General features: G+C 43.3%; 1 pseudogene across 1 annotated transcript; it reads right to left on the reverse strand.

The window, feature by feature from the left end:
- Positions 1–3,211: 3,211 nt before the first annotated feature.
- On the reverse strand, positions 3,212–10,269 carry LOC109884828 (RNA-binding protein 15 pseudogene; annotated as a pseudogene). The gene has a single exon (XR_002254432.2). The product of XR_002254432.2 is annotated as an RNA-binding protein 15 pseudogene (transcript).
- Positions 10,270–18,772: the final 8,503 nt, after the last annotated feature.

The raw sequence follows: 18,772 nt of genomic DNA on the forward strand, positions 1-18,772 counted from the left end.
CTATGGCTGTAATGTAACAAGTAGTAATATAATAAGTTGCTAGTGAATCGATTACAGCCAATGGAGGTGGAAAATCATGTTCGGTTTTATTTTAAGTTGCCTACCAGGCTAGACTGAATGGATTGTAGGTGCTGGGTAAAAAGAGAGGAACCACTTATATGTGGTATCCTACTTACTGTAATATAATATTGGCATCACCAGGGTCTCCTATTCCTGTCATTTGTGGGGGCGTGAGTTAGAGGAATCTTAGCTGGGGCTAGGGTTGGGCTGAGGGCTCCGGCTCGAAATGGACAACAGCCATCAACCATTATTTTGGGGGACGCTCCATGGTTAGATTTGGCAGAAATCCAAAATACCCGTAGACGTTGTTTTCCTGGAGCTAAGATAATTTTTTTATTTTACTAGGCAAGTCAGTTAAGAACAAATTCTTATTTTCAATGATGGCCTAGGAACAGTGGGATAACTGCCTGTTCAGGGGCAGAACGACAGATTTGTACCTTCTCAGCTCGGGGGTATGAACTTGCAACCTTCCGGTTACTAGTCCAACGCTCTAACCACTAGGCTACCCTGCCGCCCCGAATAGGATTTATCAGAAGTCATCAAGAAACAGATTCCTGCTCTGAAAACAGTTGTGGGGCATATTGGATCTAATGATATTATGCGAGTGAACTCTGTAAAGCTAAGAGACTATTTTCTTACAGCTCAGATATTAGCAAAACATATCATTGTCTCGGGCTCAATTGCATGCTTTAGTCGTCTTTTGGTCTCGTCACCAGTGGTTAATGCGTCTGACTAAGGACTTGGGCATGTCCTTCGTCGTCAATTAATGACTCATCCGGGTGAAAATGGCTCCCGGCTGTTGTCATCAAACATTGGAAAGGTTGTTGGTCAACTAAATTGATGTGAGGACAATATTAGCATTTACATGTCAGTGTGTTTTTACCATCTCCTCTTTGGTCACTGTGAGAGTTCCACATGTTGTATCTGAACGTGGTGACATGCCGAATGGTGCTTAGCGGAGAAATGTCATTGCTATTTTCCTAAAAGGTATAATCCAATCTTTGTTCTATTTTCCTAATAGGTATAATGTTGTTCTGAAATCTCAAAGTAAATCTGACTTGTATTGAAACTACATGTGATTTTAAATGCGGAAAAGGTATGACATTTTTACATATTAACATGTGTAGTTTATTACCTAAAAATGGATCATGTCAATTGATCTGGGTCTCTCAGGCAGACCCTGACATTTTTATTTTATATTTTATATGAAACCTGGTTAACTGGACTCTGAGGTTGCTATGGATGGTTACAATGTGTTTAGGGCTGATAGTAAAGGCAAAGGGGGTGGCGTTGCTATTTACACAAATACTCTTCTTTCGGTGTCTCTGTTAAAGGCGACCTCCAGTCCTAAACAATTTGAATTGTTGGCTTTAAGTCTCCAGTTGGGTTCAAACTCAAAAATAACAGTTATAGGAATCTATCGTCAGCCCTCCGCCAAGAAGTGTGTACTAAACGAACTCACTGATTTTAATTGCCATTTTTACTACCACAGAGGTGTTGATTGCTGGAGATTTTAATCTTGCATGGGGAATGCAGGATGCTGACTGTTTAAAGGATTTTTGTACTAATCTAAATTTGACCCAGCTGATGACAAAGCCTATTCGTCCAAATTTAAAAGGGATCAACTTTGACTGACCTCATATTCACAAATACTCCAGAGAAATATAATGGGAGTGGGGTATTTGCTTTGGATATTAGTGACCACTGTCCCATTGTATGTGTCAGGGATATACGGATGCCTAGATCCAAACCTTGTTTTATCAACAAGAGGAATTTTAAACATTTTAATGAAGGCCTTTTATTGTGACCTTTATTTTGGTGACTTTGATTGTATTGCATCTATACCGGACACAGAATTGGCTCTTGAACCACTTCTCAAAATGTATTGTAGATAAACATGCTCCCTTTAAAAAACTGATCATTAAAAATAGGTATTGCCCTTGGTTCAGTCCAGAGCTATCTGAAGTCATACAGAACCGAGATGCTGCCTGGGCCAAAGCTAGATTCACAGAGTCAGGCCCAGACTGGCACTTAACAAAACAGATAAATACTTAATTTCTCTTTCACAATCTTTCAGGCGATTGAGAAATCTGTGTGTAAACCTAATTTAAAAAGCGAATTCAGATTATTATGTTAATACACTATCTGATGTACAGGGAACCCAGCTAAATTCTGGAAAGCTGTTAAATCACTGAAGGGTTGTGTCCCCTCTTCTCTCCCCCAATAAACTAATTCAGATTATGTCCCTATTACTGAAAAATGTATATCTTTATAATGTATTTAAATCACCATTTTATCTCTGCAGGCTTTTTGTTTTAATGTATTTCAAAGCCAGCTCTTGAAAAGTGTAGTTTGGATGTTGAGTTTGGTGTAGTGTCGTTTGGAATGATACTGAAAATGCTGGTCAGCAGTTTTATTGTTGGAAATTCACTGTTAGGTCCTGGATAACATTAGACAACAACAACAAAAATCCACAGGTGCTAATCATTTGGAGCCTGGTCTGCTTCAGTGTGCAGCACCCATTAATGCTGGCTCAGTAGCCCACATTTTTTATTTCACATTGTTATCAGGAAGTATTCCAAAAGCCTGGAAATCTGTGTATGTGCTGCCACTCCATAAGGGTGAGGATACAAATGATCTTGACAAATATCGCCCCATTTCAAGACTAGTATTGTTTAGCTAAGATTCATGAATCCTTGTTTAATGTACAACTTAGTTCTTTTTATCTGATAATTGTATTTTCAATATAAACCAAATCAGGGTTTAGGCCTGGGCACTGTACTACCACAGCAACTATGCTAGTTGGTAATGATCTTGTCAATGCCTTGGATGCTAAAAATCGTTGTGCTGCCTTGTTTATTGATCTGTCAAAGGCGTTCGACACTGTTGATCATTCTGTTTTGCTGAAGAAATTATCAAGAGTCTGCCTGGGCTATACAGCGGGTTTTTGGTTTCAGAATGATCTTAGCGACAGAACTCAGCCCATCTTGATAGATGGGGTTAAATCTGAATTATCTTAGCGACAGAAGTCAACCCATCTTGATAGATGGGGTTAAATCTGAATTATCTTAGTGACAGAAGTTACCAAACCATTCTCAGGAATGGATAAATCTAGAGATCCCTCCAGTCTCCACAGATTTGTGGAAATCTGCATTTTGTTGCACTTAATTTGTGGAACAATCTGCAGAGTTCACTGCAGTTAGTTGTGCTGTGGCCACTCAGTTTAAATTATTGATGTAGAACCTCTATGTAGTTGCTTGTGATTGCTTGTATTAAATATGTGTATTTTGTTATTGTGTACTGAATTAGGTTTTTATATACATATGTGTATGTTGTGTTATCATTCTGTTTTTATTGTAATGTATACAGGGCTCTCTTGTAAAAGAGATTTTTAATCTGTGTCTTCCTGTTTAAATAAAGGTAGAATAAATTAAATATACATACCTCTGCTTCTTCCAGATTTATAATAAAGGCCAGGCAGCAGACTCCCCTCTCCTTATTCCCCAACAGGGAGTGACAGCAACAAGCTGTCTCTCTCCATGCCATCAGTGTAGTGTAGTGGCTACCTATGGCTCTTACAGTATCTACAGCAGCGTCCTCTGGTCCCGCAGTTCCTCCATGATCCTCTAGAGGTCATTTCTCCAGTGGCAATGTCTTTTTTTCTCAGCAACAACGGCAGGTGGGATTTAATCTCTGCTATTATTGCACTTGTACTGAGGGGAGGCCGTGATGCACTCGTACTGGGTAGGAGCTATAGGGGATAAATATGAAATATTTCTTCATTTGGATAAGAGGCCTTTTGGTTGAACTGTCACAAAATAAAAACAAATTAAAAATATATATATATGGATCCTTTCACGACGTGGAAATGTTGAGTCAAACTACTCACTTGATCTTTTCTGTTTAAATTCCCCTTGTTCACGTGAAATGTGAAGTTGATGATGTCGGATGTTATTCTGCGGTCGTCGTGGGAAACCGTAGCAGAACAAACATACTCCTGATCCTCTTTCAGGAAAAAGATTCAATCAATAAAAGCACAGCGACAATAAACAATATTCCTATTCATGACATGGGGGCGATCTTCCATCCATTCACTGCATACATGGGAGTCAAATCATAAACTGAAGAAATCTAAATTATGATGGCAACAAATAATCATTCTTCTGGGAGATGTTGACAGGTCACTTGGAAAAGGTCACAGGTCAAGGTGACTCCCTCAGCAGTGCAACAGCTTGCAGTGGTACTGTAGAGCTGCTGTGCGAGTTAAGAAACTGCACCCAAAGAGGTGCATTATGCGTGGCAGCCGGTGACAGGACCTCTGCTTGTGTAGGGAACCGTGGACAAGGCGGAGCCACAGACACACCCCAGGCTGTGGTCAACTCAAACAGACCAGCATTGTAGAAGACAACAGTGAAAGACATGGGGGCATGCGGCAAATCCAGCCTGTGAAGACTCAAACCTTGTAGAGGACAATGAAATGAAAAGGAGCTGCTACTGTATTCCAGCTCCATTCTCCCACATACTGCACTAGTGTGTCAGCCTGCCACTGTTCCACACAGCTGAGCAGCAGGACATGGGCTGGTGGTTGAAAACCAGCAGGACACGGACACAGTGGGCACAGTGGGAGGCTCCTCCATTGATCCTGTGATTCCTGCCCCACTGTGTACTGGGTTCACCTGCTAGGGCAGTAGGACTAACACGAGGAGCCCGGCCCTGGAGGGGTAAAAAAAAAAAAAAAAAGTACTGGGTTCAAAAGGTATGCTATTAATTAGCAACAACTTCTGAACAGCGCCTGTTAGCTAAACAGATTACCAACAGCTCCTAAAAAGGTGTGTATAAGAGAACACACACAGGCGATCATCAGTCTCTAACAATCAGCAAAGAGGTGTTTGGTTCCCTTCTCTTGTGCAACAATTCAAAGTGATAAACCATTTCCTGTTTGGGAACACAATAGACGTGGTAGTCAGAGCAGTTCCCTCTGTTCAATTCATTTCCAGGGCAGAAACAGGTTTCCCTCAAATGAAACAATTTATTGATATTTAGAGGACTAATAAGTGCGTAAATGCACTCTCTCTTTGAGTGTTTAAACAACTTGGCAGTAAGACGAGTGTGGGAAGAGGATTTTCCATTTCTTGTCTTCCCAATGAAATCAGGTACACAAGAACAAAGCGAGAGGGTCCTAATTATTCCACTTTAAACAACACAAAATTACACCACAACTTAAAAGCTGCCTTCTCAGTGAAAATTTAACAAATACTAAGTAGTTTCCTTCTCTTCAGAGATTCCTGTAAAGGTTTTAAAGACATTTAAAAAAGTCCACAGTTGAGGCAGTGAACTTGGGAGACAAATACATCTTTTTCTTCTCAGACAATTTTGTCGTCAACAGATAAAAAATAAACCCTACCTCATCTTAAAACAGTCATATAATGGTACCAACAGTAGGCTATAAATATAAGTCTTAAAAATATAACTGTTGGCTGACAAAGGGGAAAACTGTGGTTAAAAAAATAAAAATAAATCCTACAAAATAATAGCACTACAACTTATAAAACGTACAATCCCCCCCCCCAAAAAACTAAATGATCCGTTTATATATTGAATACCTTTTTACTTATTGATTATTAGGTTTACTGTATATAATTTGTTAGCAAATAGCATTAAAATATTGTCATATTTCAGACAAACTTGGCGACAGAGCATATTGATTGAATGAAACCGGACCAACAAATAAAAGTCAGTTTTTTCGCTAGTGTAATCTTATCACACATTATAGGTCAAAGGTTATAGGTCACAACGTACTACCAAGGGTCAAGTGGTGCTAAAGACAATGTACACAATAAAATCTACCCGTAGCATCTCTCTTAGTAGGCTATATGTTTGTCGCGTCATTGCATTGATGGACCCATCTATATCAGCTGGGCAAAAATCACTTCTAAATTCCTCATTCAGCCTCTCAATATGTTCAAATGTTACTGGAGAGTCGCTTAAACATTAAAACACTTCTGAAAACCGATTGAACACACTGTATTTAAGCTACACCACAGCCAAGTTAAGAATTTACACTCAGCAACTAAAACCCATGTATAGGTGTTTCAACCTCCTTTACACATTTTTGTCACAATCCACTTTGTAGTGTTCCATTAACCATTCCATGAACACACAGGATTTTCAGGTGTAACCGAACCAATTACACAGGGTAAAACACCAGGTGTAACCGAACCAGTTACACAGGGTAAAACACCAGGTGTAACCGAACCAGTTACACAGGGTAAAACACCAGGTGTAACCGAACCAGTTACACAGGGTAAAACACCAGGTGTAACCGAACCAGTTACACAGGGTAAAACACCAGGTGTAACCGAACCAGTTACACAGGGTAAAACACCAGGTGTAACCGAACCAGTTACACAGGGTAAAACACCAGGTGTAACCGAACCAGTTACACAGGGTAAAACACCAGGTGTAACCGAACCAGTTACACAGGGTAAAACACCAGGTGTAACCGAACCAGTTACACAGGGTAAAACACCAGGTGTAACCGAACCAGTTACACAGGGTAAAACACCAGTTGTAACCGAACCAGTTACACAGGGTAAAACACCAGTTGTAACCGAACCAGTTACACAGGGTAAAACACCAGGTGTAACCGAACCAGTTACACAGGGTAAAACACCAGGTGTAACCGAACACCAGATAGCCTACCGTGCATATAGGTACATTCAGATTTCTAGGTTTAGAACACGTTCATGTATTAGAGAAAGCCAGTAAGGACATATCCCAACATTAATGTCCCCAATCATTTTTTTTATGAGAAATCCAAACAGAATGATTTATAGCCTCACCATACCAGTCAAAACAGGGCCTGATGATATCTTTCTCAAAATGTGACATTTAGAATAAAGAAATGGTTAGTGAACAAAGGGTTTTGAGGTGACTATTTTGCTAAAAATATATAATTAACTTTAAATGACGCCAACTGATTGTAATAAGCATAAAGTAGTATAACGTATACATAATTCAACCAAACACTAACAGCAGAGCAAATCTTAAGAGAGAAGTTTAGACTTTTACAAACAGCGGTTGGTTCAAGTTTTCCTAAATGAAAACAAAAAAAGGGGCCATTATACCTCATTTTAAATTACAGTAGATTTTTCATTTTATTTATAGAATGTCCCCCTTTTATAATATTCCAGCAGAATTGTTTCTGCAAATACTGGCTAGAAATGATCACACCCTTTATAAAACAGGGTTCCAAAATTACACATTTGTTGACTTTCAGGGGACATATTATACTTATTTTGGTGGGAAAAATAGTGACATAGCCTATCCTCCCTATCCTCCCCATAACCCTACTCTCTAGTAGCACCCCATGAGGCAGAACTCAACACACAGCATGCAATAGTCGTTTTTCTTCTTCTTTTTTTACAATATCATTGATGTTTTGCTTCCTCTATCTGATTGTAGTTATGATGGACCTCGCACCACGACCATCACCAGATAGTCCTCGTCGGTTTTGGCCAGAGCTTTAGCCGAGGCATCAATGAACTGCTGTGAGAACTCACAGGGAGGGAACGCATGGAGAACACCCTGGTGGTCCTTATCCCGGCTGCCTCCAACAGGCAGGCTGATGACTCCGGCTGCCTGCTTCTGTTTCAGGTAGGACACCAGATTTCGGAGAGGACGCTGTGTTGAAGCTGCAGGGTCCGTCGACGACACCTCCTCGCCGCCGGAACCGGGAACCGCCAGGAGGACGGCGTAGCCGCCGGGGCCGGCAGCTTTGATGCGTCTGGAGACCTCGTCCAGCTTGGGCTGGTCGAGGCGGAGACGCTGGGTGATCTTGAGCTCCCCAACCTGTCTCCCCGTGGGGCCGTCGACGAGGAGGTCCTTGGCCACGCCCTGGTGACCCTCCAGGAGGTGCATGTTGGCGGGGAAGTTGCTGTTCTTCAGGAGGAGCATGCCGTGCCAGGCCAGGCTCAGCTTGGATGACTGACTGCCTTTAGAGCCGCCCTGGTCTGAGGAGCGATCCCTCTTAGCTCCGGGTCCTTTGCTGCTGCTGTCGCCGGCTTTACGTTTCCGTTCCCCTGCTGAGGATGAGAGGCCACTGCTGGAGGCCCCTCTTTCGGCAAGACTCCCCTGGCTCTTTAGTCTCCTGTCCCCCCCGCCAGGATGCTCCAGACTGAGGCGACGGTCTCGTCCAGGGGAGGGTCTGTCGTCGCCGCCACGAGGGGTACGCTCTGAGTCACTGAAGCGGCCCCCGTTGGGGCTACCATCTGGGGTTGGACCCCCTCGGTGTCGGCGTGCCGTGCGGTCAGTGCTGTCAGGAGAGACGTCAAGATGGCGACCGTCATCCATAAGGTGTCGTTTCCGTCTTGGGTCACAGCCGCGCCCCGCCAGCTCTCGCTCCAGAGACCAGGGTTCCCTCCCTCCCGGCCGCCGGTCCCGCTCCAGCGGCTCAAAGGTCCCGGGACGTACTCGCTCACGCATAGCCGGGATGGGGGGCCACTCGGCCCCGGGGAAACCCAGTTCTCTCTCTCTGAAGTGGAGCAGTGGTGGAGTCCTGTCCCTCGGGGGCTCAGCTATGGCGCGGTGGATGAAAGCCTCTGCCACCATGTCGAAGGAGGGTAGAGGAAGAGGCTGAAGGAACTGCTGCTGGTAGTGGTGCTCTGTGTCTGCAAAGTCCACCCTGAGTCTCCTCTCAGGCCCCCCCAGAGGGAAGCCACGCATGTGAGTGCACGCAGCCTGAGCAGCGTCAAGGCTCTCGTACTGTATGTAAGCCCAGGTGTCCCCCTTTCTGTAGTCAATGGTCCTTATTGTACCAAAGCGGTCAAACTCTCTGGCCAATGCTGCTAGGGGGACCCAGGGTCCGAGCCCACCCACCCATAGGCGTGTGGTAGGGGTGGCCTTACCATAGCCAATCTTTATGGGGTTACGACCCACTATCTTCCCAGACATGGTGAGTTTGGCGCGGTGGGCCATGTCGAGATTCTCAAACTTGAGGAACCCGTATGTGCTGGTCTGTCCTCGTGTGGGCTTAATATCCACCTCTGTTATCAACCCAAACCTGTCGAAGGCCCGTCTCAGGTCTGTCTCTGTGACAGTGATGTCCAAGTTGCCCAGAAACAGCGTTCTGTTAGCTCTTTGGTCATCCTCTGGGGAGATAAAATCCTCATCGCGGAAAGCAGAAGCTCTCTCTGCAATGAAAGCTGGACCTGGGCGCACCCTGGCTTCAAACAGGGCAAACTCCCTCTCCCGCTCTAGGTCTCTGGGCAAAGGAGGGGGTGGGGGAGGAGGGAGGCGCCCAAGGGCCAGCTGCTGTAGTCTGTAGTCTCTGTATCCAAGCACAGATGGGGAGAGGGGTCTCTGGGTGTGTAAGTGTCTGTGGCCTGGGGCTCCAACATATGGGTCTCTGTCAACTCGCTCAACTGGAGAACGGCTTCTCCTCCTGTTAATGTACACTGCATCGATTTTCAGAGGTCGGTCATAAAGTACTAACCTGCCCCGTGCGTGTTTAGCAGCTCTGGCATCCTCGGGCTTTCTGAAGTTGACAAAAGCAATTCTCTCGTCGTTGCTGCGGCTTATTTTGACACTCACGTCCCCGAATTTTTTGAATTCGTGGAAAAGTCCATCTTCTATGTCTTCATCGCTCAACTGGGTACCCAGTTCACTGATTTTGAGAGTTTTGTACTCACTCTCGTTGTTGTTAGGTGGAGGCGGAACACGCTCGCCGCGAGCATTAGTCCTTGCCGCGGCTAAATCGAGTGTCAAACCCAGGTTGTGGTTCTTACCGGTAGAGGTTGCAGCAGCAACGGGATAGCTATGGTTACTCCCACCGGTTCGACTCGATACATGTCCATCAAAATCCCGGCCTCTCTTGTCACCCAACAAACTCCTTCTTGTAGATCCTCCGTCACTTTTAGTCGAGCTATTTCCATTATTACTCCCACTGGAAACCGAGATAGCCCTCATTTTCTTGCTGGGCGGGTGGCCTCCTCCCCTGTCTCGGATATCATCCAAAGCCCGAGAACGCTTTTTAATCGGTGACCTTTCTTTGCCTTTCATTGCAGCTCACCATACAACGATTATGACTTGTCTTATATTATTTCTGTATAATGTCTTGCAGTAAATCAGTGAAAAGGTGAACTCCGATTATCACTGACCCTGCCGCAAATCAACAACATCCGCCATTTTGTCTAGAATTCTATCAGAGCCCGCCCCTTCGAGCTGATTGGACTGAAAACTGTGTGGAAAACAACCACCATGTTTACAGTGGATGTCAGTCAAATCAGAAATAACAGAAACTCGAACAATATTTGTTTTGGTTAAAAGTTGTTTAGCATACAGCCATGCGTTCTATATTTAGTTATCTATGTTTTAAAATAACTAGTATTATTGATCATAATAAAGTGTACTACACATTTTTTGTAAAACACTGCACAAAGGAGGAATACAACACCATTCTATTTTGCGCTAGGTTTTTAAAAGGCATGCATTGTGAGAGTTTTTTTTAATGAATTGTATAAAACTATTTCAGTGGGGTTAGAAAATTGACAATCTTTTTTTAATTTCCAATTTTCTCTGTCTAAAGCGGTACTTTTGCAATCTCTCCAGATGATGGTGCCATCTGAGTAGCATACTAAAACGTACTTGTAACCATGCAGTGGTTAGTGTCTTGTAACCATGCAGTAGCGGCTTAAGCAAATACATTAACTACTGTATGTGTTGTGTTTTTCAGAATATACTGAAAGTGCTTTTGGTCAAAATGTTTATAAGACAGCCAATAGTCAGTCTCAGTAGGCCTATATCGGCCTCTATGTGACAGGGTAGGAACCTTAGTTTTGGTCAGTGTTTCCCCTTGGGATGGGGTCAATTGTACTAAGTAGGCAGGCCTATGTGTTAACTGGCTATCATTGTTTGTTTTTTCAAGATTGACATACACTACAGGACCAAAAGTATGTGGACACACCTTCAAATTAGTGGATTCAGCTATTTCAGCCACACCCGTTGCTGACAGGTGTATAAAATCGAGCGGATGGCCATGCAATCTCCATAGACAAAATATTGGCAGTAGAATTGCCCGTACTTTGCTACCAAGTGGCACAGCGGTCTAAGGCACTGCATCTCAGTGCTAGAGGTGTCACTACAGAAACTGGTTAGATCCCGGGCTGTATCACAACCGGCCGTGATCAGGAGTCCCATAGGGCGGCGCACAATTGGCTCAGCGTCGTCCGGGTTAGGGGAGGGTTTGGCCAGGGTAGGATGTCATTGTAAATAAGAATTTGTTCTTAACGGACTTCCCTAGTTAAATAAAGGTTCAATACAAATAAGAGCTCAGTGACTTTCAATGTGGCACCATCATTTTATTTAACTAGGCAAGTCAGTTAAGAACAAATTCTTATTTTCAATGACGGCCTAGGAACAGTGGGTTAACTGCCTCTTCAGGGGAAGAACGACAGATTTGTACCTTGTGAGCTCGGGGGTTTGAACTTGCAACCTTCCGGTTACTAGTCCAACACTCTAACCACTAGGCTACCCTGCCGCCCCATAGGATGCCACCTTTCCAATGAGTCAGTTTGTCAAATTCCTGCCCTGCTAGAGCTGCCCCAGTCAACTGTAAGTGCTGTTATTGTGAAGTGGAAACGTCTAGGAGCAACAACGGCTCAGTGGTAGGCCACACAAGCTCACAGAATGGGGCCGCTGAAGTGCATAGCGCAAAAAAATGGTCTTTCCTCGGGTGCAACACTCACTACCCATTTCCAAACTGCCTCTTGAAGCAATGTCAGCACAATAATTGTTCATTGCGAGCTGCAGGAAATGGGTTTCCATGGCCAAGCAGCCACACACAAGCCTAAAATCACCATGTGCAATGCCAAGCGTCGGCTGGAGTGGTGTAAAGCTCGCAGCCATTGGACTCTGGAAATATGTTCTCTGGAGTGATGAATCACGCTTCACCATCTGGCAGTTCAACGGATGGATCTGGGTTTAGCTGATGGCAGGAGAACACTACCTGCCCGAATGCATAGTGCCAACTGTAAAGTTTGGTGGAGGAGGAGTAATGGTCTAGGGCTGTCTTTAATGGTTTGGGCTAGGCGTCTTAGTTCAATACAATGACATTCTACACAATTCTGTGCTTCCAACTTTGTGGAAACAGTTTGGGGAAAGCCCTTTCCTGTTTATGCATGACATTGCCCCCGTGCACAGAAATGGTTTGTCGAGATTGGTGTGGAAGAACTTGCCTGACCTGCACAGAGCCCTGACCTCAACTCCATCACACACCTTTGGGATGAATTGGAACGCCGACTGCGAGCCAGGCCTAATCGCCTTACTACATTAGTGCCCGACCTCACTAATGCTTTTGTGGCTGAATGGAAGCAAGTCCACACAGCAATGTTCCAACATCTAGTGGAAAGCCTACCCAGAAGAGTGGAGGCTGTTAAAGCAGCGAGGTGGGGGGGACCAATGCCATATTAATGCCAATGATTTTGTAATGAGATGTTCAATGTTTTGATAGCAGTGTTTTTTGATACCTAGTAAGTCTTAACTAGGTTTTAACTTCACCCCCCCCCCCCCTCCCTTCAGATCAGCTGCTAAATCTATTCTACCCTTTCTTCTCTCTCCTTTGAAATAAAACCCAAAGCAACCTGACACTTATAGCTGAGTTCTCTCTCTCTCACCTTAATTCTATTACCTCTCATGTTGACAGTTACAGTAGGGCCCTTTAGGCCTACACTGCATGCTGGCAATTATGAGCTTATAGGTACAAAACTGTTCATGCCGATTAATCACATCAAGCGTCTCAGAGTAGGATTGCTGTTATAGGATCAGTTTCCCCCTGCCCTTATATTTTATGATTTTATTCATTTTTTTATTTTTTTATCTCAAATTATAATAATGCTAAACTGATCCTAGATCTGCACTCCTAATCTGAGATACTTAATGATTACTGGCCTAGATCACAGCAGTTAATTGGGGGAGGACGGGCTTGAATGGAATGGCTGGAACGGTATTGAATGGAATGGTATTGAACACATTAAGCACATGGTTTCTGTATGTTTGATGCTATTCCATTCACTCCATCCCAGCCATTACTATGAGCTTTCCTCCCCTCAGCAGCCTCCTGTGGCTTAGATGCCTGATCATGAGCATGATGTGAGAGGTCAGAATAGCAGCACAGACACGGTTTATGATTCAGGGCAGTCAAGGTACGTCTGTGGCATAGATCAAAAGCTTGGTGTACTTCTTGAAACTACGGTCGGAACGACAGCTTTGCAGATTTAATGACACGTTCAGAGGTATTTCTTTGGGTAATGAGGTCAATATATGTATGTACAGGCGCCAGTGACAGCCCTCACCCAATGACCCCGAATAAAGAGCCTGTGTGTGTGTGTGTGTGTGTGTGTGTGTGTGTGTGTGTGTGTGTGTGTGTGTGTGTGTGTGTGTGTGTGTGTGTGTGTGTGTGTGTGTGTGTCGGACATGGATGAGGAACGTTTGTCGCACACCTAAGACCTAAGCCATTTTCCACTCTATGGTGTTTTTGATGGATGACACTGTTGCACTAATGATAAACAGCAACGCAGGGTAGGCCTGCATATTTTAGCCTGGTTTACTGAGTTAAGATACACTAGCTCCTGTACTCCTGAGTTTACTTGGAATGCAACTTAAGTAGCTAATTCAATGAGCTCTACACACTATTTTCCAGTTAAAATAGTTCATTTTCATTCTGACTGACCAGGCTTTAGAGAAATGTTGAGTCATCTTGTCTCCAGAGTATTTTGCAATGAATAGGGACAGATGATGAACTACTGTCATTTTAATAGAAAACGTTTATAGTACTCACTGTACTGACTGGCATTTTTTACAATCGCCTGAAGTAAAGCAAATCTAATGACACATTTTACATGTCAATTTCACTGCATCATCCTATGTAATGTTAACTATTGTCTGTTTTTTTATAGTTTAACACCTCTTTATTGAGAGTCTGATACCTCACCTTTAAACATTACAGTAAATGTTACTTTGAGAGACCACATGACTCATTCATTGTGAGTCGGAGGCCTATACGCTATTACACTATTTCCTCTTCTTGGTTTCCACAGGGCCATTCATCCGTCTCCTTCATTTCTGCTCTGTTCTGAAGGCTCCTCTTATCTCTTCCACTTCATCTGAGGTTTAATCAGTGCTGGGGCTGTGCAGCTGGAGAGTGAATGCCGGGGTGTATTCATTGGGACTCACAAGGGAAAACGTTTTAAAACAGTCTGAAACAGAAAATGAATATGTGCATTTCTTATTGCACAAGTCCAAGTAGTCGTCCCTCCCTGTTTCCGTCTGCTTTCTTCCATTTAGTGCCTAATGAATATGGCGCTGCTGCTGTCTCCTAGGGTCTGGCTGGAATTTGAAAGCTGTATGTGGGTGTGGAAAGTGTCTCTGACGGGTTTGCTTTTCACTCCCTCTACTATGCTCAGCTCCTCTATTGAAACCACATGTTGGCTTACACAAAACAAGGCACAGATCAGGGGAGGCCGGGAGGGGACTGGCTGGCATCTAATCTGTTCCAGCATTGCTGTCATAGCACTGAAGTAACGAGAGGGAAGGGAGGATGGGAGTAAGAGAGAGAGCACCAAATATTTGCCCATAGCAATCTAACCACTTGGGGAAGAAAAGTAGCTTTGAAGGATCTGTCTTTCACTGTGAATCATTTTAACCCAGAGAAGATGCATTACCCAAAAAAATCTCCCAGATTGTCCGGTATGGCTAGCTGACACGTATTGGGCATCTTGTCATGTTCATCATCTTGTCATGTTCATCATCTTGTCATGTTCATCATCTTGTCATGTTTACCATCTTGTCATGTTTACCAGATGGGGTGGTGCCACGCAACTCTACAGTTCAGAGCAGCACCAGCCATTGATGAGAAGACATTACACACAGAAAGAGCATGTAGTTATCTTCATCTTCCTCCAATCAATAGTAGCCAGCAACCACACCATCCTGCTGCATCCTACTGCTGGCTTGTTTGCCTCTGAAGCTAAACTGCCCTGCAGGGTTGGGCATGTTCGACCCTTGGATGGGAGACCAGATGCTGCTGGAAGTGTTGTTGGAGGGCCAGTAGGGGCCACTCTTCCCTCTGGTCTAAGGAGACCCCAATAACGGTGGTGTATAAAAATGACAAGACCATGCATTTACCACCAATCCCTTCTTATACATTGCTCTCCATTACATCTATTTTTGTATGGGTCATTATCACAGTATACATGATCCCAATATTAGCGCCAAGACATCGCCAATTTAAAAAAGAACATGTCAAGTGGATTGTGAGGATTTATTGGCGCATTGAACCATGCCTTAGTTTGAAAACCATTTGGATATGTTTAAAACAATGACGTCATGTCTGAACTCCAACATCTTTGTGCACGTTCGGCCATTGTCTCCATGAGTTACAATAACTCATGAAGGCTTTCCCTGGGTCATTGAAACCCATATGTAATGTGGAAAATCATGCCACACCACCACTGTGTCAAGTCAAGGGCCTATCAGTATACAGTAATTAATCACCTCTCCATAAAATACTCCTTGTGATAAAAAAAATTATAATGAAGAAACGACCAGGGAATTATAACCCCAATTTCTTCATAGCTCATCATTCATTTGAGTTTTTGGGTTGACCCTCTCTGTTGCCAGATGTGAACTAGGTAGACCCTGCATTCTCAATACGGAGCGGGGACTCTGGAGGGATGCCTGATAGCCGTCCTACACTTCATCATCAATGGCATAGTGCAGTCGCTCAGTTAGTTTTTCATTAATAGGCCTACCACTTTAAACTGATGCATGGGGTGCCATCCGAAGGCCTCTTGATGTGAGGCCAGCTATACTGCTACATACACACCACACACACAGAGCCCCTCCCTCAGCACACCTCAATGGACAAACCTGGATGTTGTGTAGGAATATTGTTTCTTCTGTACTTCCTTCTTTTCACTCTGTCAATTAGGTTATTATTGTGGAGTAACTACAATGTTGTTGATTAATCTACAGTTTTCTCCTATGAAAGCCATTCAACTCTTAACTGTTTTAAAGTCACCATTGGGCTCATAGTGAAATCCCTGAGCGGTTTCCTTCCTCTCCGGCAACTGGAAGATATAGGACGGACGCCTGTATCTTTCTAGTGACTGGGTGTATTGATACACCATCCAAAGTGTTATTAACAACTTCACCATGCTCAAAGGGATATTCAATGTCTGCTTTTTATTTTGACCCATCTACCAATAGGTGACATACTTTGCGAGGCATTGGAAAACCTCCCTGGTCTTTGTGGTTGAATCTGTGTTTGAAGTTCACTGCTCGACTGAGGGACCTTACAGATATTTGTATTTGTGGGATACAGAGATGAGGTAGTCGTTAAAAAAAAATCATGTTAAACACTATTATTGCACACAGAGTAAACTTATTATGTGACCTGTTAACCAAATATTTCCTCCTGAACTTATTCAGTGTTGAAAGTGTTGAATACTTATTGACCCAAGACATTTCATTTAAAAAATAAATAAATGTGTAAAATGTTCTACAAACATACCGTACATTACCAAAAGTACAGTACTGCAGATGTTTTGGTACCCTTCCCCAGATCTGTCCCTCGACACAATCCTGTCTCGGAGCTCTACGGACAATTCCTTCGACCTCATGGCTTGATTTTTGCTCTGGCATGCCCTGTCAACTGTGGAAGCTTATGTAGACAGTGGTGTGCCTTTCCAAATCATGTCCAATTAATTTAATTTACCACAGGTGGCCTCCAATCAAGTTGTAGAAACTGCTCAAGGATGATCAATGGAAACAGGATGCACATGAGCTTAATTTCGAGTCTCATAGAAAAGGGTCAGAATACTTATGTAAATAAGGTACTTCTGTTTTTTTATGTTTAATACATTTGCTAAAATGTCTAACAACCTGTTTTCACTTGGTCATTATGGGGTACTGTGTATAGATTTATGAAGAAAACAATGTTTTTAATATATTTTATATATTTCTATATTTAATATATATATTTATGCCCAACTAAGCAAGAGACGCCTCACAAGTCCTCAACTGGCAGCTTCATTAAATAGTACCCGCAAAACACCAGTCTTAACGTCAACAGTGGAGAGGCAACTCCGGGATGCTGGCCTTATAGGCAGAGTTGCAAAGAAAAAAAACATATCTGACTGGCCAATAAAAAGAAAAGATTAAGATGGGAAAAAGAACACAGGCACTGAACAGAGGAACTCTGCCTAGAAGTCACCTCTTCACTGTTGACGTTGAGACTGGTATTTTGCGGGTACTATTTAATGAAGCTGCCTGTTGAAGACTTGTGAGGCGTCTGTTTGTCAAACTAGACACTCTAATGTAATTCTCCTCTTGCTCAGTTGTTCACCGGAGCCTCCCACTCCTCTTTCTATTCTGGTTAGACCCAGTTTGCGCTGTTCTGTGACGGGAGTAGTACACAGCGTTGTACGAGATGTTCAGTTTCTTGGCAATTTCTCGCATGGAAAAGCCTTAATTTCTCAAAACAAGAATAGATTAACGAGTTTCGGAAGAAAGTTATTTGTTTCTGGTAATTTTGAGCCTGTAATCGAACCTACAATGCTGATGCTCCAGATACTCAACTAGTCTAAAGAAGGCCAGTTTTATTGCTTCTTCTTAGTTTTCAGCTGTGCTAACATAATTGCAAAAGGGTTTTCTAATGATCAGCTAAAACAACGTGCCATTGGAACACAGGAGTGATAGTTGCTGATAATGGGCCTCTGTACATTTATGTAGATATTCCATTAAAAAAACTGCCATTTCCAGCTACAATAGTCATTTACAACATTAACAATGTCTACACTGTATTTCTGATCAATTTGATGTTATTTTAATGGACAAAAATGTGCTTTTCTTTCAAAAACAAGGACATTTCTAAGTGACTCAACTTTTGAACGGTAGTGTATATATACTGTATATTTATTTTCTGGAGTCTGACATTGCTAGTTCGGATATTTCGTCATTTGTATTTTTGGAATTTGTGTGTATTGTTTGTATTGTTAGGCATTACTGCACCTGCAATAACATAATGTGTAAATGACCAAAACTATTTTATTTAACAGTACAGTAGAATTCACTACAGTAAAGTATAATTTAGTTCAGTACAGTGTACTATACTCTACTTGTCTTTACTGTACTGTATTGTGCTCCACTCACTGTACTGTACTGCACTGCACTGTACTGTACTGCACTGTACTCCACTGTACTGCACTGTACTCCACTGTACTGTGCTGCACTGTACTCCACTGTACTGTGCTGCACTGTACTCCACTGTACTCCACTGTACTGTACTATACTCCACTGTACTGCACTGTACTCTACAGTACTGCACTGTACTCCACTGTACTACATGGACATCCTGTGTTGGTCGGTGCTCAGTGGATTAGAATGCTTGTTACAGTAAATGGAAAGAGAGGGTGCTCATGGGTAGGTGTCAGTGAGAGAGAGAGAGAGAGAGAGAGAGAGAGAGAGAGAGAGAGAGAGAGAGAGAGAGAGAGAGAGAGAGAGAGAGAGAGAGAGAGAGAGAGAGAGAGAGAAGAGAGAGACAGACAGACAGACAGACAGACAGACAGACAGACAGACAGACAGACAGACAGACAGAGGGAAAGACAGACAGACAGACAGACAGAGGGAAAGGGAGAGGGAGAGAAAGAGAGAGAGA

The sequence above is a fragment of the Oncorhynchus kisutch genome, linkage group LG24 (assembly GCF_002021735.2).
Source record: "Oncorhynchus kisutch isolate 150728-3 linkage group LG24, Okis_V2, whole genome shotgun sequence".
NCBI lineage: Eukaryota > Metazoa > Chordata > Actinopteri > Salmoniformes > Salmonidae > Oncorhynchus > Oncorhynchus kisutch.